Source organism: Lissotriton helveticus, chromosome 11 (genome assembly GCF_964261635.1).
Source record: "Lissotriton helveticus chromosome 11, aLisHel1.1, whole genome shotgun sequence".
Taxonomy (NCBI): Eukaryota; Metazoa; Chordata; class Amphibia; order Caudata; family Salamandridae; genus Lissotriton; species Lissotriton helveticus.
Window position 1 is genome coordinate 115,486,200 of NC_136072.1, and position 26,505 is coordinate 115,512,704.

Here is a 26,505-nt window from a genome sequence, read left to right on the forward strand (position 1 = left end):
TTCATCGAATGTGTGTTTACTCAGTTTCAGTAATGCTGCGGACATGAGGCTGATTTCTGAGAACTACAATGTCAGTGCCTATCATGAGAGAGTGAATCAGTTTCCCTCCTTGTTTCATGGTCTGGGAAGATATAAAACTGAAAGTGCAACTTCAAATAAATGACTTCTGTCCTGTTGCTCAGCGACAGTCTAATTGCATTACATTTACAAGAGGCTGTTGACAAAGAACTTGAGACGCTATTAAAGTACGACATCATTAAGAGATCCATTGGTCTAACACTATTGGTATCACCCATAGTGGTAGTGCTGAAGAAGGATAGTGGCGGAGCCGTGCGCTTCTGTGTTGATCTACACCAAGCGAACAAGGCGATTGAAAGAGACCGACATCCAGGTCCGCATATTGCTGACATGATTATGCAGTTGAATGGAGCAAATGCAGTTGAATGGAGCTAATGTCTTTTCCCACCCTGATTTGAACAAAGGGTATCACCAACTTGAACTGGAAGAAAATTGCAGGTACATTACTACCATTTCGACTCATATTGGTTTATTTAGCTATAAAAGGCTATGTTTCGTAGTGTCATCCACTGCAGAACTCTTTCAGGATGTCATTTATTGCATAATACAGCCAGTGAGACCTGTTTTCAATTATACTGATGACATGCTAGTTTATGGGGCCCACACGAAAAGATCACAATAAAGCTCTTACACAAGTTTGTTGTATACTTTCTGATGAAGGTCTAACTTTAAATGTGGCAAATGTGAGTTTCATAAAACCATACTCAAGTTCTTTGGTCTTAACGTTTCTGATGGGGGAATAACTTCAAATGCAAATTAAGTATAAGCCTTGTCATCCACTCCACCCCCACAAGATGAAACTATGCTGCGATCCTTCCTTGGAAGGGCCAGTTACTGTTCAATGTATATACATGATTTTGCCACTGAGTGCCCCAGTTCCAACTCCAGATGTTAGAAGTGAGATATCCACCTGAGAATCCGAAGTGCCTAACGACTGTCCTAGGGTCCCATTCATCAGTGCTGGTCATGGACACTTCTCTGGTACTTCCTTTGCCTCACATGACTAAATCTGGGCAATTGATTCGAGCACCAAAACGACTTATCGAAGAGTTGTGCTGTATAAATGTATTATTTGTACTTTTCATTTTACAAAAGAGGAGATGTAGTGTCTTATAAGTTAGAGATTACAAGACCCTTTTGGTTCCTGAAGGACTTAGTAGAACAGTGACATAAGTGCGTGAGTGATAGAATTCATGATGTTGAATGTTCAGTCAACAGTTACACGCTGGGAAAAAAAACGTGTAATTCCATGCTCCGTGTGTGCGTTATCCTGTGCATGTACATTGGCCTAGGAAGACGCTACAGTTGCCTCCTATTCTGTGTGCTTGCATTATTTGTTGGCTGGGGAGAGAGGACTTGCACCTGATATTGCGATTACATGTAATTATCCTAAGTGAACGACGGATAACCTAGCTTAGGTGACACGTCATCCGTTCATTACTAAATCATAACTAGGAGGGCAAAGTGAAATCCCAAAGCTCTGTGGGTGGATGGGTCGGTGATACTGTATGTGTGTGTTTATATTATATGGTGTGGCAGGGAAAGAAATAGAATCTATGTGGGTTATGGTGGATAACAGGTTGGCACAGATCTGGCTATGGAAGATTCAGGCAGGGCTTTGCTTTTCTCTGTGTCTGGCTTATTTTGTTGTTACAAGCAAGATCACACTATGCAATTTAACTAGTTTTAGCGTTCATGGGCAATGAACACAAATCCAAACTTAAACAATACAAAAATATATTTTTAGGTGTTATACTAGCTGCATAGAAAGAGATTTACCCTTCACACAAAAAGTGATTTTCCCCGTGGTAATTACACAATTACCAGTTTCTGCATCATCAAATGTTAGAAGAGAGGACATTAAATACTCTTTGTAGAATAAGGTCATGTATGTTTTATATTTTTACCCCATATTTCGGTTTGTGGGCACCCTTCCAGAGAAAATGGCATGTTACGTTGTACCACTAGTTTAAAAGGAATTGCTGGAATTGGAATACTTGTAAGTCAACACACAATATTCTAATATGAAGCTGAAATGCCAAGATGAGGGGGCCAGATAGCTCTAGTCTAAACCATTAACGTATCACCACTTGCAATTTTTGGAAGTACAAGCGGTGTAAGAGGGGTGCTTCCGTTACTAATGGATACCCTTACCTCTTATTTTTCTCTGCTCTTTTAGAGTCCTCTACATGCCAGCTACCCAAAGGACTTGTAGACAACTAACTCGCTCTTTCGGCTTTTCCACACTAATTGCGTCGGACTCCAGAACATACCTTAGAGCCATTCCTATCCGTTGCACAGTATTAAAATGTGTGCCTTTTTTCGGCGTTCTATTATTAGGAACAGTCTGTCTAGAGTTGAAAGCTGCAGCAAATGCTTGGTTCGGTCAGAAACAAATTCAGGGCCATTTAGTGTGGAATTTAGCACTTCATAACAAGCGAATTGCTGCTCTTGCTTTGGCATAACTATAGTCTTGCTGCTCTAGGGAGAGAAACTTGATGACCAAGGCATGTTTGCACCCTAACTGCAAATGGTCCACTGAGAGGGGGACCCAGGCTCATGCCCTGTCTTAACAAGTCTCTCCATTTTGTCAGTCACCAATACCGGAACTCAGAAATCACAAAAATAAACGTGTAGACGTTCTTTTAAGAAAAAGCTTCGCCACACATTGAGAACGAGCCAGTTCTGAAATTGTTTGATAATTGGGTTCGGGTAGAGTGGGGACAGAATAACCTTATAGTCCTAAGAACCAGTCCCCCAATTGTATAAAAATGTTCACGCCCTTGTGACTATGAGCACCCAGTACTTTCATCTGGCTTGGGGCCAGTGGTTTGATTTACTGACCATTAGTTTGTTCGGTAATACTTTTTGAAAGGGTCTGATTGGCCCTGGAACATGTGGTACACATCCACTCTTTCTTTAAAAGGCCTGTAGGTAGTCATTGGTTTCATCCCTCGTGTCTGTCTAGCTCTGAACAATGTGCTGTTATATTTATAGCTTTCTTGGAGTCATGTCTTCTTTGGCGATTTTGCCATAATTAAAATACAACGTCACTCAGTCCTGGCACAAAATGTTTTTGTTTCAAGATGTAAGAACTGTGATATACAGATAAACGCTGTTATTTTTATGTGCACCGATGTACACCAAAATCAGAGATTCCCTTATTCTTTGTGGCATTTTTCAACGAATCTTGGAGTGCTTGAGACAGCAAGCTTTATAAGTTTACAGCTATCTCTCCAGGTTTGTTGGTTACAAACACACTGCTTTTCAAAAAAAGAACCTATACCCCAGGCACTAATTACATTTATAGCTTAATGGTGTATCATATATCGCAAAACATTATAACCACCTCCCCTCTTTCAATTGATGGGGTAGGAGATACATCCACATTGTGCCATGATTAAAATTTGCCCAGGCCCTCTTCCTAAAATAACAGCTGTGAGACAACAAACAACACACACCAAGGTGTCACGTTCAGACAAAAGGAAAAAAGTGTGTGTGAGCGAGATGGCACCTCACGGGCGAACCACCAACGGGAACCTGGCAGGTACTCACCAGGATTGCCCTGTTCTCATCATTGGTGCCATCAAGCCAAAGAAAATGTGTCCAAATTAACAAACCAAGGTAGTGTTTGTAAATACATGCAGTGAAAACAAACCACAAATGAGACACATTGAAGTCAAAACAACATAGATACCACAAGCAACACGGATCTCCAATTTTATTCTTTCTCCTTAATGTTGGTTGTGGAATATTAAAAAAGTGAGTGTGGTTACTACTTATCCAACCATTCTCCACTTGCCGACATGTTTCATTGCCACTTAACTTTTTGGCAATTTCTTCAGGGCACTACGTTTTTTAGGCACTGCCTTGGACATACATCGTCTTCACAGCTGTAGAAAATGATAAAATACAACACTTATTTAGCTGTCACACAACCTCATATATTGTTAGAAAATGTGGCAAAACCAAATTGCACATAGTTCCAATATATTTACCCTCTATCAGCTATCTTGTCGCATACCAGCTGAGAGGTGGAATCCTTTCGTGATTCTAAAAGGGCTCCAACTATGAGTCCCCTTTCTTCCCCCTCGGTGATTGTCACTGCAAGGATTTTAAAACATGGCATGATTATATGCTATCAAAGAATCTCGAGGCACAAGCACAATTTCATTCTCATACTTGTAGTTAAAGCATTTCGTTGCTATCTCCTTTTAGTTATTCATTACCCAGCTGTTCACTCCAGCGAGTAGTCCCTGAACTGCCCCCTCGATATTCCAAGTTTTTAGCCTGAATGAGACATCTTTTCTATCAGTCAGACCCCATTAACAGTATTTAAGCTCACATTGGAGATTCCTTTCTCAATTCCGCGGCCCAGAGCCCTTACTCCTTACCGGTAAAGGGAAGACTGCCGGCGTTTCCTCAGCCTGTGAATCCCTCCCACTGTCTGGCTTCCCGTATATACACCGCGTCTTGCACAGCTAAGGGCGTGTTCTCGCGAGACTGAAAGCGGGACTACGTCTCGACTGCGGGCGCCATCTTAACATGGAACAACATGCAGTTTGTTATGTGTGGCCGCGTTGTGTCTGATTACGAGATACAGCGACTACATTAACTTAGATATAAATCTTCGTTTCGCTCATAGATGTTGCAGTGTATTTACTTCCATAAGTAAAATTATTTTATATTTCAACCGGTTTCTACATGTCTATTTCGGGCGCCATTTTAGATTGGGGCAATGTTTAATGGCGTTTTACGCTAATTATTTTTAGGGCAAGTTTCGGGCTCAACCACAATTACGTGTATAGTGTACACAACACCAACAGATGGTCGAATCTCCATCTACATAGATTGTTTTAGTTTAAAATTGCTAATGAACTGTGGGAGTTTAGAAAAACATTTTTTGAAAAAAAATTGTTTCATCAACTTTGGACATTTTCATATGTGTGAATTTAAAGGAACATTAAATATAATGCATACTTGTCCCTATTCACAAGATAATTGCCACACTCAGGTGGGCCAGGACAGATTTACCTACATCTGATTTCTGGAGGTCTCATGCACGTACATCTTCACACAATGCCAAAAGGATCATCTAGATATAGATCTTTATCATTGTAATACAGCCCAGTACATGACAAACAACCAACGTTTTAGATAATTTCAATGTACTTTGTTCCATTCCATATTCACAAGATGATTGCCACAATGACGTGAGCCAGGACAGATTTAATTTCTGGAGGTCTCGTGCACATACACCTTCACACAAAGCCAAAAGGATCATCTAGATATAGATCTTTATCATTGTAATACAGCCAAGTACATGACGAACAACCAACGTTCAGGTAATTTCAATGTACTTTATTCCATTCTAGTAATTCATTGAGGCCAGTTCTCTCACTTCTTTCTTGATAAATCCATTTTGCCTCCTTCGTAATGAGTCGCCTTTCAACTGATCCAGAATCACCTGTCACTTTTTCTAGCACCACCCACTTAAATGTGTGCCTATTGTTATGACAATGTTGGACCAACCTTGTGGAAAGTTTTCCTGCCTTGATTGTACTCAGGTGTTTCTGAATTCGCGTTTTTATTTTGCGTGTGGTAAGTCCAATGTATTGTAGACCGTATTCACAGTCTAACCTGTATACCACATTGGTGGTATTACAATTACTGAACTGTCTTAAACTCCATTCTTTACCTGATTGTAATGTTACACTTTTCACTTTTGATGTTAAAGGACACACAGAGCATGACCCACAAGGATAGTGTCCAGTGGGGACAGTACTGTTACTTTGTACATTGCAAACTTGTGGGCGTGTGTGGACCAACTTATCTTTAAGATTGCTGGCCCGTTTAAAGGCGAACCTTGGCTGTGGCATTTTAAACTCCTTTGTTGATCGCAACGGCCAGTGCTTCCTAATTGATTGCCTTATTTTGGTGGCCAACGGATCGAATGTCATTACCACCGGAAGGCAGTCTTTCTTTTCTCGATGGTTCACTTCTAAAAGTGCATTTCTAGAAGTATTAAGAGCTCTTTTTCTTGCCTGTTTGATAATTTTAGCAGGATAATGTCTTTGTTTCAATTTATCTGCCAAAACCTGTGTCTGCATCATGTATATATCTGTGCTAGAACAGTTTCTACGGTATCTAAGAAACTGTCCCACCGGCAGGTTGTCCCTGAGTGCTCTTGGATGGTATGAGTCGTAGGACAACAGGGAATTCCTGTCGGTTGGTTTTTGGTGGACACTCGTCATCAAGCCCCCTTCATTGGCTTTAATGTCCAGATCAAAATAGACCGCAGTGTCCCTACTGTAGGACCACGTGAAGCGCAGGCTTTGATCCTTCGTATTAAGCCAGTTCAGAAATTCCAGCAGCGCGGTTTCTTCCCCAGTCCACACACAGAGCACGTCGTCTATATATCTCCTCCAGAGACGCACATGGTCTCTGAAGGGATTGGTGGAGGGATAGACCACGTGCTCTTCGCACTGGCCCACATATATTCAGGCTAGACTGGGAGGCATTGTTACCCCCATCGAAGTCCCAGTAGTCTGCAGGAACATTTTCTCTCAGGCTTATGTATTTTCGGCAAAATGTAGAACGCAGGAGTTCTGGGGTTGGTATTAACCAAGAACTCTGCTTCTTTGGAGGATATCCACTCCTTTTCCTTAGCTTATCCTACCATTTCTTTTATGATGGTAAGTAATTCAGGGGTAGGGTCTTTGCTCAGTGGTTGGTAATTCGCTCTAACATTCAATAGACGGTATACTTCTGTCTCATAGTCACAAGTGTTCAACACAACTATTGCACCACCCTTATCTGCGCTTTTTATTGTCACATCTTTATTGTTCTGCAAGCTTCTCACGGCTTCCCAATCCTGTCTAGACATATTGCTGTAGGTATTATTCCTTTCTTCTGCCTCTAATGAATCAATGTCCTGTAAGACCTTGGATTCAAAGACAACTATCTCCGGACCAACAGATCCACTAGGTGGTAAAAAGGTTGAAGGTTTTCTCAAATTAGTATTGAACCCCCTTTGATGTTCTTCTGGTTGGTTGGTTAAAATCTTTTTTAGTTTAATCTTTCGTATACTTTAAAAAAACTCTACCCTACATTTAAAGGAGTCGTGTATGGGGGTAGGAACATAACCTAATCCCTTGTTTAACACTCGTTCATCACTATCTGACAGGGTATAGTTCGACAGATTTACTACGATACTCTTCACAGTGGTTGTCTGCCTCTGCTCTGAGTCTGTCGTGGGGAGAAAGTCTGCCATTGAGGGGGTGGACGGTTGCCACGTCCTCTTCCTGTCTGTCCTGCCCCTCTGTTGGACGCTTGGCCCTGTCCTAAAAAAGAACGTAGTAAAGTACCCAGGTCAGCGTTATTCTGTTCTTGAGGATTAAACCGTACCCTGTTAGTTTAAGGCCTGTCCTGCTCGTCCTCGCTGGACGTGTTATCAAAAGTCCAGTTTGCAGGAGTGCGTTTTTGTTGTTGTCTACCGCTCCAAAATCTACGTTGCCCCCCTTGATTGGATTGTTCAGGGCCTGACTGATAGTGTGTGTCAGTAACGTAGGGGAAAGCCCACTCGTGTGTGTATTTTTGTAGGTTTCTCTGGAGACCCTTGATCTTTTGATTTATCATATAATTCTTATACTCGTTTAGGTCTTCCTGTATTCTGCTCAGATGTTCTTTGGCATTAGTGAAGGTGTTGTCACGACTAATGGTTTCCTCCAGTTCCAGGATTTCCTTCAATAATTCTTCGCTTAGTCGTTGAGCGGTACTAATAATAAGAATTAGCCAGTCCCTGGTGCATATGTTGGCTATGTAGCTCCAGTCTAACCTAAATTTTTTGTCATCTAGAAAAATTCTAGGTTCTATTCTTACAAGTAGGCTTGCTGGTGCGGCTCCTGCCGTATAATATTCGGACATTAATGCCCCATGTAGGGCTATCCTCACTTGCTTTTTCTTCAAATTACTCAGTTTCTCCCACTCTTCTCTGACTGTGGTGTTCCCTAATAGGGGAGAGTCTGAGAGAAGTGAGGGTCCTGCTAAAATTGCGGCTATTTGCTGATCTGTAAATGCTAAACAGTTCTTATCCATATTGTATGTAATGGCTTTTATGTGCAATGGGAATTACCACCTAGGTTCAGTATAACAGCGTGTTGTAGGTCTATTGTAAAACTAGGGACTATTTTTACAGGCAAAATACTATGCTCTCACGGCTGAGCCGCCGTTCACACTATATCTGACAACAAGGAGCTAAGAGGGAAATGGGGTCATAGGTCGCCCTCCACTCATAAACTTTTCAAAAAAATAACCTATACCCCAGGCACTAATTACATTTATAGCTTAATGGTGTATCATATATCGCAAAACATTACAACCACCTCCCCTCTTTCAATTGATGGGGTAGGAGATACATCCACATTGTGCAAGGATTAAAATTTGCCCAGGCCCTCTTCCTAAAATAACAGCTGTGAGACAACAAACAACACACACCAAGGTGTCACGTTCAGACAAAAGGAAAAAAGTGTGTGTGAGCGAGATGGCACCTCACGGGCGAACCACCAACGGGAACCTGGCAGGTACTCACCAGGATTGCCCTGTTCTCATCATTGGTGCCATCAAGCCAAAGAAAATGTGTCCAAATTAACAAACCAAGGTAGTGTTTGTAAATACATGCAGTGTAAACAAACCACAAATGACACACATTGAAGTCAAAACAACATAGATACCACAAGCAACACGGATCTCCAATTTTATTCTTTCTCCTTAATGTTGGTTGTGGAATATTAAAAAAGTGAGTGTGGTTACTACTTTATCCAATGATGCGAACAGGGCAATCCTGGTGAGTACCTGCCAGGTTCCCGTTGGTGGTTCGCCCGTGAGGTGCCATCTCGCTCACACACACACTTTTTTCCTTTTGTCTGAACGTGACACCTTGGTGTGTGTTGTTTGTTGTCTCACAGCTGTTATTTTAGGAAGAGGGCCTGGGCAAATTTTAATCATGGCTCAATGTGGATGTATCTCCTACCCCTTCAATTGAAAGAGGGGAGGTGGTTGTAATGTTTTGCGATATATGATACACCATTAAGCTATAAATGTAATTAGTGCCTGGGGTATAGGTTCTTTTTTTGAAAAGTTTATGAGTGGAGGGCGACCTATGACCCCATTTCCCTCTTAGCTCCTTGTTGTCAGATACAAACACACTGCTGCCAAGGAGTCTTCGCTGACCTTTCAGCTACGGTTTACAGTTTCACAGCAGCGCTTGGCAAGCGTTGTAGCCTGCTGGAAAGACAATTAACCACGCGGCATTTACTGACCGCAGCCCCTGTAAAATGTTATGTTTTTGGTGATGAGATAACGAGGTCACTTTAAGATCCCCAGGCCCTTCTGTCTGCCTTGTCTCGTAAATTTTCTTTTAGACTCACTGACGCCGTGTTTCAGTCCATTACGAATTAGAATCTGTGTTAAAGGTGTAATCGAACAACCCAAGCAAAGCATGGAATGTATCAAGATGTTGTGAGAAGTTGGCCTGGTATATGCTGACCACTAATTATAGTGGGCACCTTGTATCAGTCCAAACAACCCTTATTGATGATTAGGTTAAAGACAACCTTTATTGAAAGCTATCCTAGAGGTAGCTATGGAGAGCAGCCTTCAGGCAAAGTCTTGAAGGAATGTAAAGCAGCTTGTTTTACCACTCTGTAACCTCCTGAATGACCAAATGAAAGGAGAACCACACAAGGTATTTATAAAATATATGTATTTATTACTAACCACTCCCTACTAACCTCTTTATGAGATTAGAGAACAAGGCATACAATATTACAGTACTAGAACGACAGTAAATACCCAATACACAGGGGGGCTCCAGGGGGAGACCGAACCATATACTAAGAAAGTGGAATAACAACCACAACTTGACTAGACACAGTGCCTAGAGCACGTAGAATCGCTGGGACCCCAGGGAACCACCCAAGGTAGTGACACAGGGGACCCACGGGGAACGCGTGCAGTGTGAGAACACAGCAGAGAGCTCCGTACAATCCTATGTGAAAGTTGCAGGTTGGAATTTTAAAGATTAAGGACACTTAGGAGATGACTTTGAGCAACCCCTTTCAGACTTAGAAGGTTCTAAGGCCAGCACCCATGTGATCACCGGAGTACTCATGTTACCTAACCCAGGGAAGCCGGGTGCATAGGTGTCAAATGGTGTTGGGAATATTTCTCGTTTTTAATGGCGAGTTGCTGCAAAGTGCTGCTGCCGTGAAGAGGAAAAGTGTCCGGTGTGATCCAATACTGCATCAAAGCTGAGAAGAACCTGAAAGCAGAGGGGACGGAGTCTGGGTCACTTGCCAGTGACCAGGGGCTCGGTAGACGAATGCCCACCAATGTCGGGTGTTTCAGTTGAGAAGATGTGAAGTTTGACTCTGCAGCCACTGGGACCAGGAGACGCCTGCAGGCAAGCTGTCCCACGAAATGCTGGGGAGGGGGGCGGCGGTCAGTGTCTGGATTGAACACCAACAAGCCTTGGCAACTGCAATCCACGTGGTCAGAGAAAAGATGCTACGGTGAGGACCAGCAAGGTCTTGGGGACTCCCTAAGCGATGCAGAGTCAGAGCACGTCTGGAGACACCAGGAAAGCCCGTTGAAAGTTAAGTTCCCTTCTCGGGGACCCACAGGTCGACGGACCAGGGATCGTGAAGGGACCTCGAGAGGAATCGCAAAATACCAGCCCACGGAGCACTCGTGGTGTGTAGGCCGGTAATCTTCAGTGGAATCACTGCTCTGGGTCTGGACTACAAGTAGCAGAAAGCACAGCTTCAGGGGTCGCCGGAAAGCAGATGCTTCTACAAATGGACACGGTGCCCAGGGGTTCGGGTTGCTCGGTCCCCACGAGGGATACGGGTCTCAGGTTTGCTGAGCACACCAGTCGACCTCAGGGACGCGTGGAACCCCACCTCCTGTGTTGCAAAAGTCTTCGGAGTCCTCAGGAACTTCGGAGTTGCAAAACGGTCAGATGCCTCTTTGGTGCCTGCTTAGCAGGGGAGTAACTCCTTTACTCGAAGGGAGATTCTTCAATCACCTAGTGCAGTGTAGATCGTCGAAGTATTTGGTTTCTGTAGCAGAGTTTCATCCATGTAAATATAAAGTCCTGTAGCCAGAGGTTCCTACTTTATACCTGAGGAAGGGGTGGGACAAACTCTGGGGACCCACCTATGTATGGGAGGGTCAGGACAGAGGGGTGGCTACATCCATGTAAGGGAGAGGTGTGGCGCCTTGGCCAGGGCGACTAACGCTAGAATCTGGGTATCACGGTTCGATCCAGCAGCAGGAGGGCAGACTCATGTCTGTGGCTGGCAGCGTCCATCTTGTGATGCCATTGTATAGGAAGCTGGTACCGGGTGTACCGGTGTTGTCATATTTCTCCCTCTAGGAGTGTAGAATCATATCTCCCTCACCAGTTACTGGTGTGGAGGTATGATTCCAAGGTGTTTGACACCAAACACAACAGTTTTCTGTGCAGCCGTTTTAAAGTTAGCATTCACTGCTAGGTTATAATGCACTTAAGAGTATATGGTTGGCTGCATCACAGAACAACCCTACGGGGTGACTGATAGGTTTATATGTGCAGTGCTAAGGTCAAAATAGTGAACCTATATCTAAGTAAGGGGGGCATGCACCACCTTACACAGGTTGCAGCAGCAGACCTGTGGTGTCAATTTGAGTGGCCTCTCAGAGGTGGCACAATACATGCTGTAGCCCCTGGAAGGCCTATAGGGTACCTATGCCCTGGGTATGTAGTATATCATATACTAGGGACTTATACGGGTACCCTAGAATCCAATCTGGAGTGTACCTAAAGTACATGAGCTACCAATTTAGGAAGAAAACAGATTAACAGGATCCCAGTCAAACTAAGTAGAAAACCAGCAAAACACCAGGAAACTACATGCTCTTCATTAGCACTCTACTCCTTAATGGTATCCATCTTACTGGGTGAATCCAGAGAATGCTATTAACCATTTTTGCTAACTTAAAAAAAAATGATTTAACCGTTTACCGTGGCGGACGCAGGGAGTGTAGGCCGTAAAGAAAGGAGGAACGGTAAAACTAATGATGAGAAAGGCCTGGAGGGATGGATCGAAATGATGACAATGAAAAACAATAGGTTTTAGGTGGATAAATGGTATTAATGGAAGGGAAGAAATGCTATAGGATACAGGAGAATGTTGTGGCCAACTACCCTGCTTATTAGTTTCAAGTTTATTAGTTTAGCACAGTTACTTAAAACTATTGCTGTACAAAGTCTACTTTAGCATGATTGTAAAATTTAGTTTTTAGCACATTTATCAAATAAAAACAAGGCTAAAAAGTAATTTACAAGGCTTAGTGGCCAATATGCTTATGGTTTCCTATGTTAGCGTTTTGCTTTGCTTGGCCGGATAAAATAGTTAAGACAGAGGGTACTGGGCCAAGGGACGGAAAAAGTCTGTAATGAGTCTTTGAGGGGGAGGGGGAGGAAGCATGGCAACCAAGGGGGGTAATAAAAGATTGTCCAAAAGTCTCACAAATTTTCCAAACCTAGCAAGTGCTTGAATGTCAGTAGATGTAAAGCACGAGGCCGAGGCCTCCCAGCACGTCCTGGCGCCCCATTTTAGGAACAAGGGTTTCAAAAGGGACCTCCTAGGTGCTGCTAGTGCCGGGCAGCAGCACAGGAGATGCAGCCATGATTCGGAGTGGTATTTACACAGCCTGCATGCTCCCCCCTCGCTTGTTGGGGCCCATTTATTAAAGGCCGTCGAGCGCAGGCCTAGAAGTCGCATAAACATTATGTTCTTCCTAGCCACTTTGCTTAAGATTTCCTGGCAGTATGCTTGTGGACGCCCAAGAAGATATTAGATTTTGCCTTAGACCGTACATGCGATGTCGCTTGCAAGACATTTGGTTTACTTATAGGTAGGGCTCCCGGTTTTATGGTATTTGTTTTTTTAACATTTCCGTCTGTATTAAACCCATATTTATTTTTTGCTAAATTTATCCATATTATTTTGGGTTTTGTGGAAAAATGAAGCTGAAATTAGTATATTTCCACATTTATTTATCCTGTAAATATACACTCATGTTAGAATACCTACTATGTTTCAATGCTTTAAATACCTGCAAAAGATAAATAAATGCACGTATAAGAAAATATGACATGTCAGTATCAAATTTGCTCATGTCTACTGCTGTTAAAGCCTCTTTACTAAAAGTCCATTCTTTTTTAGCCACATTACCTAGCAACCCACACAGCTATTGGCCTGGCAGTCATGGCAGACAGTATTTAGAATTACTCGAAAAGCAACCCAATTTACGTTTTTATCCACATTTAAAGATAAATACAGACTAGAAAATGAATGTTTTCTCTCTGTGTTTTTCTGTAAATGCAGTAAAAATGGAAAACAGGGAGCCTTACTTATAGGGGGCTTAGAGTACACCCACATTAATAATAATCTTTGTTGATTGGTTTAAAAAAACATTTACAATTTACAGCATGACAAAAATTAATTAATAGAAATGACTGTGATAAAGTTTTAAAACAATTAATTTACAATGACTTAAGATTCGGTGGGCCATTAAGATCTGATAATGTTCTGATACAGTACATAACTCTGGAATTCTTGTAGTCTCTGATTTGGATGTTGTATCTGTTAACTCGACTGCTCTGCTATGATAGGGAGACTTTGGAGTGTGGCTTCTAGGAGTTTTAACGCTTAATGGACAATTTTCGAAAGCCCAATGTTTAGCTTGGTGTTGTCCGGGTTGAGAGCGGCCATTATTGCTTGGCGGCAAGATCGAACTCCCAACATAATACATTGGCCTTGCAACAGTGACCGTCTGGCTGTGAACAGTGCAGGGCATGCACAGACGATATGTTCTATTGTTTCTGAATGGTGGCCACACAATCTGCATTCCGTGCTTCTGCCCGGCCGGCGCCATTCCGGGAGGTTCTTCAGAAAGGGCCATTCTCCCATCCTCAAGGCTATAAACTTGCGTTTCCAATAAAGTGCGTATGTGCTCGACAAGTAGAGCGGCTGAACACCCACTTTAAAATTGGCGATTACAGCCCGTGTCTCCTCTTTGAGAGTATCGCCCTGTCCGAGTGAAAGGACCACAATCTAACGCTTTTTTTCATGGCGGACTTTAGCACCGGGAGAGATGGATTTATATCCCAGAGCTCTTTTGCGCCTAGTAACTGTAGGCAGTAATCCAGGAATTGCCGATGCTTATGGCTGGTCTGATTTTTCTGTATTTCGTGCCAGTCTGGCCTCCAAGGAACCCTCCCAGGCGCGGCGCAGTCTATGACACAGTTTAACGAATGCACCTGCCTCCACTCCATGGTGATCTTGGAGTCCCAATTCTAGTCTCTCTTGAGCTGGCGAGGCAGATTTTGGCAACCCAAAGGCTCTTTTAAAAAATGTTGTTGTTATCTTGTTTATTAGTATACTGGTTGTGCCCTTGGTGATCTCGTGTCCGTACGTCAGGGAGTTGATTACTTTGGCTTTCATTACTTTCAGCATGGGTGTTAGGCTAGGACCTGGTAGCTGTTTTACCAATTTTTCAGCGGCCACCTCTAACGACAGAGCTTTGATTTTTAATGCTACTTTGTGCTTGATAAAAGAGCCTCTTGTATCCAAAAAGATGCCCAGGTATTTGTAACTGGGGGTTGAATCTAACTTTGTTTTATTGAAGTACCACCTTTCTGTAGACCTTTTTTGATTCCCAAAAGAGATAGTTTTGTTTTTTGACAAGTTAAGCTCTAGATGGTTTCTTGTCGTATAGGGTAGCAATTCATCCAGTAGCCTCTGGAGACCCACTTTTGTGTGACTTAAAAGCACCAGATCATCGGCGTAAAGCAAGTTGGTGATGCGAGTCCCGTCGAGTTGAGGAGGATGGCAGTTTACACTGTCGAGAGCTGGAGAGAGGTCGGATATAAACAAATTGAAAAGGAGTGGTGCCAATACACACCCCTGTTTGATGCCAGTTTCAGTTCGGATCTTCCTGGAAACATGGCAGCTGTCGCCCAGCTTGATTCTTATCCACGTTTCCGTGTGGAGTTGAATTATTGCCTGAAGAAGAGGCTGTGGGATGCCCCATGATTTTAGTTTCTGCCATAACAGGCCCCTGGGCACACGATCGAAGGCTGCTTTGAAGTCTACAAAGCAGCAGTGCATCTGGATATGTTGGCAGGTCGCTTTGTCCATCAAGACGGTTAGCGTTAGCAAATTGGTTGTGGTACCGGTATTAGCCACAAAACCCGTCTGGTTAAAAGGAAGGCACCCGGTTGATTTGGTCCAAGCCTGTAGCTCCTCCAGTAGAATATTTGCATAGTACTTAGACTCCACGTCAAGAAGTGCTACAGTTCGGTAATTTTTTGGCTCGTTTCTCTTCCCGCTTTTGTAGATTGGGTGAATGACTGCACCTCGCCAAGATTCTGAGACCGTGTTGTTTAGACTGCAGTATAGAAATAAGGGAGTCAAGTATTCTGACCATAGGCTGACGTCCGATTTGAACATAGGTTGAGGGAGGCCATTCAGGCTGGGGGCTCCTTCGGCTCTGGCTTTCCTTATGAAGCTTGAGATCTTATTTATTAAGGCATCCGGCGACACCGTGTGCTCAGGTGAAGTATCACTCAATTTCGTTGGTTCCTTGTGTGTCAGATCCTCAAATGGAGTGTTTACAGACCGAGCCCGCCTTGAGCTCTCCAGTCACGGAAGAAATCTCATGGGGTTGCCAGAGCCGGCAGAATCATTGCAAGCTTCGTTTTTGTTGGTATCCCTGAAGTGAAGAGATAAAAACTTACTCCAGACTGCTTCGCTAATGTTTGCACTACCATATCCACTTGCACTTTGTTTACTCCTATTTACGAGGGACCAGAATTGCTTCGGGTTAGGATTTTTACTTTCATGGATAAGTTTCAGCCAGAATTGATCTGAGGCTTCTAGTTTTTCCTTTTGTGTGGCGATTCTAAAGGCTGCTTGAGTTTGCTTGTAGTTATTGAAGTAAGTTTTATTGCTGGGGATCTTACTTGATTGATGGAGTGCTCGATTCCTCTCTGTTCTTAATTTCCTTGTGGCTTTTGAGATGTAAAATTGAGAAATTTGGTTTCTCGGGCCCCTCCTTATTGGGAGTTCGTTGAGGAGATTTGTAAGAGAGGTCCAGCCACTAACAACATGAGTATTTAGCTCTAGAGAATTATATAATAAGGCTCTGCTTTTTTCCGTCAGGGATGGGGCCGAGGAATCAGACCACTTTATCCGCTTTAGGTCCTCAATGTGACTGCCTGAATGGGAGGGGGCCAGTTCTTGATAATGTGGGTTGCTAGTAGAAAGCGTTATTATTTGTGCCCGGTGATCGCGCTCTCCTTGTGGAGCAATTTGCTAGTTCTTGATCCAGGGCAGTATTTCTCTGCTCCCTAGGGTAAAGTCCAAAAACGAAAGGGATCTGCCATCTGACCGGGCCGATGCAGGAAGAATGTCAGAGGAAAAGCGCCCATTCAATAAGGTATATCCTAGGCTGTTGAACTGCATTACCACATATTCACCCAATGTTGATGATTTGTTCCCAACAGGACTTGACTGGGATGCAAAGTGTGGAGGAATTCTGGGGGGGTCCGGTCCTGGGTCATTGGCAAGATTGCAGTAAAGATTAGTGTTAAAGTCACCTGAAATGATACTTGGTGTACTGCCATACCTGCCAATTAGATCGCAGATGGAGTTGATCAGGCTGTCCGTTTTGGATTTTTTCTTAGTGGTGCAGGAGGAAATATAGACGTTGAGGATGAGCAGCTGAGGGTTCGTAATGGAACTTCCTAGGATTATTCTAGAGAGCCAGTCCTCCTCAAATTTAATCTGTTCGATACATTTGGATAATTTTGTTGATACGTAGATCGAGAGACCGCCACTTGGCCTGCCGAACTTGGACTGCCTGGTGGCAGGAGTCATAAACTCCAAAAAGCCTACTATTGGGATACTTTCTCCTGCCCATGTCTCCTGTGAAAGGAGGATGTCGTATTCTTTTAAAAATTCCAGGATGGCGGGAGATTGTTTTTCCAGGCAAAATCCGTTGATGTTCAGGAGCATATCGTCAGACTATGGTTAATGGTGGTTCAATCGGTCTGGTTTCTGGATAGAATCCTCGGCAGCCATAACCAGTCTGCTTCACCAAGATTTCGTTGGTCAATTGCATACTCAGGGGTTCCAGTTGGCGAGCTGCCTCTTGCGGACCTCAATACCGAATAGGGGGCTGAGGTGGAGCTAAAAGTACCCGCCTGGTTGTTTTCCAATATTGAGGGGTAACGAGGGGCACTTGGTATTGTTATTGTTATACCCCAGGTTTTAAATTGGTCAATTTTCATCAAGACCAAATCCTGAGTTGCCGGTGATACCAGTGTTACTTGTGTAGCTTCGCCCGTGTTGGATCCGGTAAATGGAATACATTTGATAGCGATTATATCTCTCGATTGAAGATGGTTTAGATCTGGTAGGGTTTTGAAAAGTTTCAATATATTCCCTCGGTTAAGGATATCATGAGGGCCTCTCGAAGTAAATTCTGGGATGAGCAGCAATTTGGTGTTCTCGTTGCTGCTTGGGGGCTCACGGGGCTCATTGTCCACTACTGGCTGTTTTTGCTTTAGTTTTTCTTCGAGGGGCTTTCTTGAAAATGTGGGTATAGTGAATGCTAAAAGGGGCAATTCTTTATAGTTGGTATTTAAGGATTGTGGGAGACAACTTTTATTTGTAGGCGCCAACATGCGGCAGTTTGCGGAGTTTGTATCGTGCTCACGACCTGATTCTATAACTGTGCTCTGTGTACGTAATTTGTTCTCCTCGACGATGAGAAGACGAGGGAGACTGGTTTCCTGGGCTGGCATTTGAATAGTTGCAGGACTATGTTGCTCTGCTTCCAATACTGGGTGCTTGGGTAATGGATGTTTAGAACTAGATTTTACTTGTATTGATGGCTGGAGAGGGTATCCCAGAACTTGAGGTAGCACTGACTCCTGAGTGGTCCCAGTTGAGGGTTCTGTCTGAGGGGGCAACTGGTTCAATAATAGTTGTGGGCTGGTCAGTTCTCCTTTTAAAAGTAATGCCGATGCGGCCGATGAAACGTTTCCTGGAAGTGCTGCGTCGCTCCTAGGGGAGTTACTTATATTTGAGGTTGTTGTGCCAATTTTAAGTTTATTTCGGCTTTTTCGTTGTCTTTTCTTTTCCCTTTTCGACAACCGGTGTAATTTATGGTTTCTAGATGGTTCGATGGTGGGTAGTTAAGCGACTACTATCTCTGTGGGGTTTGTAAAAGTTGGACTGGAGTGTACTTTCGGGCAGGGTGACTTATATGCCTGGCTTAGAGCCTGAGTTGAGGAGTCTGGTGACTTGGACTCCGAGGGTTTCTTTATTTCTGTTAAGGCGGCTGAAAGGAATTGGGGCAGAGATGAGAGAGAGTCGATTATAGGGGAGCAACAGTACACTGATTGCACCAGTTGGGTTTGGGCTTGGGATTTTTTGATAAGAGCGTTGAGCGCCTCCAATTTTTGGTCGATCCCGGCAGTGTACACCGCGAGTGTGTTTAGCAGGTGCACCTGCATGTCCATCTTGTCTGAATGATATGTTAGTGCAGCTGACGTTGTCTGATGGGTTTATAATAATTGAGACCCTAGATTATTAAGGTTTGCCGAAGGCGAACTGTCCTGCTTTTCAGGCTCTTTGGGTTTGGTATTGAAGAACGATAAGTCCAGAGAATTGTTAATTATGTTAATATTTGACCCTTCTCGGGTGACCTTTTGGTCGGCTTCTTCCCCTTAATTTACCTTATCCAGAGAGTATTCTGATTCTCGTTGAACTGGGATGCTAAAAATGCTTGTGAGTGGGCCCCGGCCTGTAGTAATGAGGCTTTTGGACTCTTTTGTAGCTTGTCCAATTTAGGATCGGTTGAAGAGTAAAGTACGGATGGAGAAAATGGGCTTAAATTTAATAATGGTTGGAAAGTTGGCCGATTGACGTTGCTGTGGGATGTTACATTGGATGAAACTTGTTCTAGCGGAGTTGTATGATGAACTGAGGGTTGGAGGGGAGCCTGTTGTGGTTGACTGACGATACAGAAAAGGGGGTGGTGATGAACAGAGTGTCTGAATTAAGCAGACCACTCTTACCCAGTCCAAAGATCAGGGCTTGATCCATCACCGTTATTTATCTCACTGCCCCATCCCAGCTCAGAACCTGGCTATATGCAAATTAGTCTGTCCCTGGCCCAGTGCATCATGGGAACAGGGCAGACCAAACTACCAAGCCAATTCTTCACCAGAAAGGAGACAAGCTACCGGGGACCGGTTTCTGGCATTTCAGCCTCTTCGGCCCGGCTTGCTTGAATCCTGATGGAGCAGTGAGAAAGGGACTCATGTCTGAGTATACCCTGCCACACCTATAGTGGCCAAAAACGATACAGAAAAGGGGGTGGTGATGAACAGAGTGTCTGAATTAAGCAGACCACTCTTACCCAGTCCAAAGATCAGGGCTTGATCCATCACTGTTATTTATCTCACTGCCCCATCCCAGCTCAGAACCTGGCTATATGCAAATTAGTCTGTCCCTGGCCCAGTGCATCATGGGAACAGGGCAGACCAAACTACCAAGCCAATTCTTCACCAGAAAGGAGACAAGCTACCGGGGACCGGTTTCTGGCATTTCAGCCTCTTCGGCCCGGCTTGCTTGAATCCTGATGGAGCAGTGAGAAAGGGACTCATGTCTGAGTATACCCTGCCACACCTATAGTGGCCAAAAACGATACAGAAAAGGGGGTGGTGATGAACAGAGTGTCTGAATTAAGCAGACCACTCTTACCCAGTCCAAAGATCAGGGCTTGATCCATCACCGTTATTTATCTCACTGCCCCATCCCAGCTCAGAACCTGGCTATATGCAAATTAGTCTGTCCCTGGCCCAGTGCATCATGGGAACAGGGCAGACCAAACTACCAAGCCAATTCTTCACCAGAAAGGAGACAAGCTACCGGGGACCGGTTTCTGGCATTTCAGCCTCTTCGGCCCGGCTTGCTTGAATCCTGATGGAGCAGTGAGAAAGGGACTCATGTCTGAGTATACCCTGCCACACCTATAGTGGCCAAAAACGATACAGAAAAGGGGGTGGTGATGAACAGAGTGTCTGAATTAAGCAGACCACTCTTACCCAGTCCAAAGATCATGGCTTGATCCATCACCGTTATTTATCTCACTGCCCCATCCCAGCTCAGAACCTGGCTATATGCAAATTAGTCTGTCCCTGGCCCAGTGCATCATGGGAACAGGGCAGACCAAACTACCAAGCCAATTCTTCACCAGAAAGGAGACAAGCTACCGGGGACCGGTTTCTGGCATTTCAGCCTCTTCGGCCCGGCTTGCTTGAATCCTGATGGAGCAGTGAGAAAGGGACTCATGTCTGAGTATACCCTGCCACACCTATAGTGGCCAAAAACGATACAGAAAAGGGGGTGGTGATGAACAGAGTGTCTGAATTAAGCAGACCACTCTTACCCAGTCCAAAGATCAGGGCTTGATCCATCACCGTTATTTATCTCACTGCCCCATCCCAGCTCAGAACCTGGCTATATGCAAATTAGTCTGTCCCTGGCCCAGTGCATCATGGGAACAGGGCAGACCAAACTACCAAGCCAATTCTTCACCAGAAAGGAGACAAGCTACCGGGGACCGGTTTCTGGCATTTCAGCCTCTTCGGCCCGGCTTGCTTGAATCCTGATGGAGCAGTGAGAAAGGGACTCATGTCTGAGTATACCCTGCCACACCTATAGTGGCCAAAAACGATACAGAAAAGGGGGTGGTGATGAACAGAGTGTCTGAATTAAGCAGACCACTCTTACCCAGTCCAAAGATCAGGGCTTGATCCATCACCGTTATTTATCTCACTGCCCCATCCCAGCTCAGAACCTGGCTATATGCAAATTAGTCTGTCCCTGGCCCAGTGCATCATGGGAACAGGGCAGACCAAACTACCAAGCCAATTCTTCACCAGAAAGGAGACAAGCTACCGGGGACCGGTTTCTGGCATTTCAGCCTCTTCGGCCCGGCTTGCTTGAATCCTGATGGAGCAGTGAGAAAGGGACTCATGTCTGAGTATACCCTGCCACACCTATAGTGGCCAAAAACGATACAGAAAAGGGGGTGGTGATGAACAGAGTGTCTGAATTAAGCAGACCACTCTTACCCAGTCCAAAGATCAGGGCTTGATCCATCACCGTTATTTATCTCACTGCCCCATCCCATCCTGGGCTTCTAGGCCGCTTTTGCAGAGAGATTCTGTTGTTGATAAAGTGCTAGATTGCCTTAGGTCGATGGGCCCTCCCTCAACACTGTGGATCATTGGCAGAACAGTAATTTGGTGTGGCCATAGCTCGGAGGCTACCGGGGCGAGTACCTGGGGGTGGGGGGGGGGCTACCTGTTGTTTGTCCTGTGTGCTTGTAGAATTCTTCCTTGCTGAAGCTGGGACTGTAGTCCTAAAGTAGTCCCTTAGAGAGGCCTTGATTTTTGTGGGTTTAAATTGTTCTTTAGGGCCAGATGTTTGTTCCTCGCGGTTGGATAGGTATGTGCAGGCCCTGGATCAGATACTGTCCTTTGATTTACTGATGTTTGATGAGGCGATGATGCCATTGGGGGTTCTACCAGAAGGTCGCAGAGGTCCATTTTCTTTGCACCTTTTTTGGGTAGTTTTGATGGGGCTTTCCTTACTCGTCCTGACCTCATCCCAGGTGCCCCTTATATTTTTTATTTTTGTTCTATTTATTTATATTTTAAGGCCTGCAAGACTTCCCAATTGATCCTAGAAATTCCTGTTGGATGTTTTGAGTAGTAGACCAGGTTGGTGGATTGAGGCGGTCAGGTTAAATTAATATGGGCCCTTGATTTTTTTGCTGTAGTTTTGTTATGTTTGGAATTTGATGTTATTGATTATTTACTTGTTTTTACCGATTAGTCGCTGAGTTGATGATATAAAGGTTTTTTTTGTTGCGTATTAAGGGCCTGCCTGTTTGCTGGTACCAGATGAACCTCGGTTGGTCCTTAGATGATTCTAGGGTATCCGGTTTTCTAGAGTCCCTAACAGACAGGGTGGATTATATTTCCTGGTTTTCCCTTGTTTTTCCTTATTCGTTCTTTGCATGTGTCCTTTTATTGTTTCTGTTCTTCCGGCCCCTCCTATGTATTAGTGAGGTGTTAGGGCTGATGCTGGTGGGGCAGATGATCGTTGATACTTTTTGATTTGTAAGAGGTTTTTTTTTCTTTTTTTGTTCTCCAATCCTTTTTTTGGGGGGGGGGGTAATTTTGTGAAGAGTGGTGGAGGATGGTAGAGGTCTCACAGATCCAGAGGTCCCGTGGTGTCTTGGCCCCTCTGCCTGATCTCTGCTTCCGGGTCCCAGCTGCAGCACCTGGGCACCTCACCCTCGCCTTGCCTTGCCCCTCCACGCCCCACCTGCCCACCTCTGCCCCCCTCCGCCGCAGCCCTGCTCACATCCTTGCGATGGCTGCTACTGTGGGCATGGGGTGAGGAGCTGGGGTGGAGGAAGAAGGTGGAGGAAGGGCACGGGACTGGGATCGAGAAGAGATGGTGATGGACTGCAGCCGTGCCCCCACGAGCCACAAGCCATGGCCACAGGAGGGGCTCAGGAGTCACGAGGGGGGTCGCCAAAGGGGGCCCAAGAGAGGGCCACTGCACGGACCACCGCAGCGCCACAACACCGTAGTCCACTTTCTAGTCCTCTATAGTCCTCCGCAGCCCTAGACCCCGCCAGCCGCTAATGAAGGCGGGAGATTAGGGCAGCGGGAGCAGGTCAGAGAGCGGGTTCAGGAAGGGGAGCAGGAGCAGCAGAAGCACAGTGACTCTCTCGCCGTGACCGGGGGGAACAGCGCAAAAGGTGCTGCCAGCTGCAATGAGGGACCGGGTGGGGGTCCAGAAGCAAGACAGGGAGCGCTGCAGCCACTCACGGCCCCCCCTGCAGTCTTCTGTGACTCCACGCAGCCGCTAATCGCCTCTGTGCGCCTCCCGCTGTAAATCGCCGGTTACGTGGCTCCCAGCACAACTCCAGAGCACAACTGCCAAACTAAGCACACAAATCTATTCGGATGTTCCGGCCGCGGTTCGTTGCTCCTACAGTGGCTCTCGGCGCAGGGGCTCAAAGCTCGGGGCTTACGGCTCGCGGCAACGCAGTGAGAATCTGGAACTTCTTACCGCCTCAGCTCCGGACCACCGCCTCCTCCCAGGCCTTCAAAAGGGACCTCAAAGTTCTCCTCCTCCAGAGTCACCTCCAAAAGTAATTCACGTCCTCTTTGTTATTTGAAGGAAGACCTCCCACTACTGAAAAACCTACTCACCTTGGAAGTGCTTTCCCAGTGTGTTCTTGTGGTTGGAATGCCTGACTTTCTTTATGCAGTATTTCCCATGTACTTGTGTTTGGTACCCTTTTGTAACATGCACACACCACTTGGCCCTTGTAACACACGGTTTGCTACCTCTCATGTTTTTGCCTTTGATACCTGCACAAGTGCCACCTTTGCCTACGTAACGCTTGTTTCCTGTGCCTGAGTGTCTAGCTCATATTGCAGTATTATACCTCAAACTATACTTTGTTTTCTCTTATATCCTGCACACTTGTCACTTTTTCCTCTTGTGCACTCTTTACTACCTCATGTATTTTTGGTTGCTCACAATTTTTACTACCTCATGTGTTTTATTTGCTCACAATTGTCACTTTTACCTTATGTAACGTAACGTCTACTTTTGTAATCAGTTCCTGTGTAATGTTCTCATCATGTATCATTTGTGTTCCTATTGTGAAGCGCTCTGACGCCTTCGGGTAAAGTCCGCGCTATATAAAAATGCATAAATAAATAAATAAATGGGTAGCCCTCCTGCTTCACCGCCGCCACTCAGGATCGGCTCGGGGAGGGGGGGGCGTCTGCCGCCTCGTTACTTCGCTCCTTGCTTTGCCGCTTCACCTCCTGCTGCTGCCCCGTCTCGGCCACTGAGTGCACAGGCACTGACTGTAAAAACATGGACTGGTCTTCCTCCTGGCTTGGTCCTGAGAATTCCACAGCATCTAAATGTTGCTGAAATTTTACAGCGATCCACCGCAGTCCTCTCAGGTTTCCCGGGTCCACCGAGTACACCCATTATTGCCATTAGTTAGCTTAGTCTTTCACATTTCATTGCTTCTCTTTGGTCCGTGCATGCTGGCTTCACTTCCCCTTTGTGTTTTTCCCTCTTTGTGGGTTTGTTTGTGGGTTTGTTTGTGGGTTTGTTTGTGGGTTTGTTTGTGGGTTTGTTTGTGAGTTTGTTTGTGAGTTTGTTTGTGTGTGTGTTTGTGGTGTGTGTGTGTGTTTGTTAGTGTTTTCCTTCGCTGGAGCATGGCCCAAATACTGCTCATTTGTCCAGTGCAGTGTCTTTTCACTGCTCGCACTTTCTTCAAAGGTATTTTTTCATTTTTACCTGCAGCACTCCAATAGAGTGCTTGTTTGCAGGCTGGATCCACCCCGTCCCAAGTTGTTTCTTTCCCTGTCGTCGTTGCTTGCCCCAATCCCGCCTGTTTTGTTGCTTGCCCGGTTTCCTCTGGCCCCTGTCCTTGCTTTCCCTGAAAACCGTTGTTGCTTGCCCTACACCTTCATGCCCCCAAAAAATGCCACCACCAATGCGGACCACGTAGTGCTTCTCCCCCCAAACTTTTAGTTGTGCTGTACAACATTGCTAAAAAACACATTGACAAAGACAGAGGATCTCACATAGATGAGAACCAATTACTTTTGCCAATGCTTGTTAACCTTATGATCTGGGTGGTAATTCTTCTCCACATGGACAGAGCTGTGTGATACGATGCCCCATGCCATCTCTCTGCTTATCTGTTCTGTAAGCAGTGTTCATTGCGGATTGAACACCAGCATTCGAGCTAAATAAAAAAAAATGTAGACTTTAGAGGTAAAATTCTATCTAACATGGCATGTAGCATTTTTTAAGCATGTACTCCCATTTGAATGCCATTCTGCTCTTAGGAAGTGAAATAGGGAGGATATTTTCTATTCGACATTGTCAGACACACCGAGTAGGTAGACACTAAAATTGGATCTTTCAGTAACTGAAGTGACCAAACTAGCTAACACAAACAAATTCAACATAGTCTGAAGACATGCATGCTACATCGGAACCATTGCCCATATGTTAAAAAGAAAGCCCTGGTAAATTTCCAATGCTTTATTCAACATAGTCAGAAGGCATGCATGCTACATCGGAACCATTGCCCATATGTTAAAAGAAAGCCCTGGTAAATTTCCAATGCTTTATTCAACATAGTCAGAAGGCATGCATGCTACATCGGAACCATTGCCCATATGTTAAAAAGAAAGCCCTGGTAAATTTCCAATGCTTTATTCAACATAGTCAGAAGGCATGCATGCTACATCGGAACCATTGCCCATATGTTAAAAAGAAAGCCCTGGTAAATTTCCAATGCTTTATTCAACATAGTCAGAAGGCATGCATGCTACATCGGAACCATTGCCCATATGTTAAAAAGAAAGCCCTGGTAAATTTCCAATGCTTTATTCAACATAGTCTGAAGACATGCATGCTACATCGGAACCATTGCCCATATGTTAAAAGAAAGCCCTGGTAAATTTCCAATGCTTTAAATTAAAATGATTTAGGCTTCAGTAGTTGTCATTAGTAGTTTCCATATGAGCTCATCTTTTCCGCTATAGCTTATTATTTGTGTTGCACTATCTCTTGTAGTGCAAATGGAAGAAATATAGTATTTGTGTAGTCATGATTGGGAAATTTGGCACTTAAGCCAGAATTGTGTAGTCTTGATGAATGCATTTGCAGCAGTTTTTTTTGTCCTGAGCGCTTTGTTTTTACGCAAATCATTCCACTAGCCTCGTATGATACTAAATAATCATTCTATCAATCATGTTAATCCATTTAATCTACCAATGAGAGAGAACTAATGTTGATGCAGAGGTGTTGGTTTTAAGTTAGCAGTTCTGTTGATTCGGATTTAAAGTTCTTGTTAATTGTGTGCTGCTCTAACTGTATCAATCAAATTCGAGTTTTCTCTTTAATAAGAAACTAAAATATTTGAATGCATTTATTTGCTTATTCAAATGGCAGGTTACGATTTCCATCAGTCAACAAAAAATACATTTGGTTTCTCAAGTTTTATTTTTAGGGTTCCTTTAAAACCAAACCTTTTAAATCAAACCCAAAGACGTTGACATGGATACTCCCAATACTGCACTAACCCTTTCTGAATTTCAATAGTTCTTCAATTCAATTCAATGTAGGTTCATTTATATTCTCTCTCCATATTAGATTTTACTTTTGGGATTAAATA

The 26,505-nt window shown here is 44.4% G+C and overlaps 1 protein-coding gene across 7 annotated transcripts in view; it reads left to right on the forward strand.

The window, feature by feature from the left end:
- Positions 1–26,505, forward strand: part of FXR1 (FMR1 autosomal homolog 1) — a 343,266-nt gene that overhangs the window by 92,555 nt on the left and 224,206 nt on the right. The window lies entirely within an intron of this gene.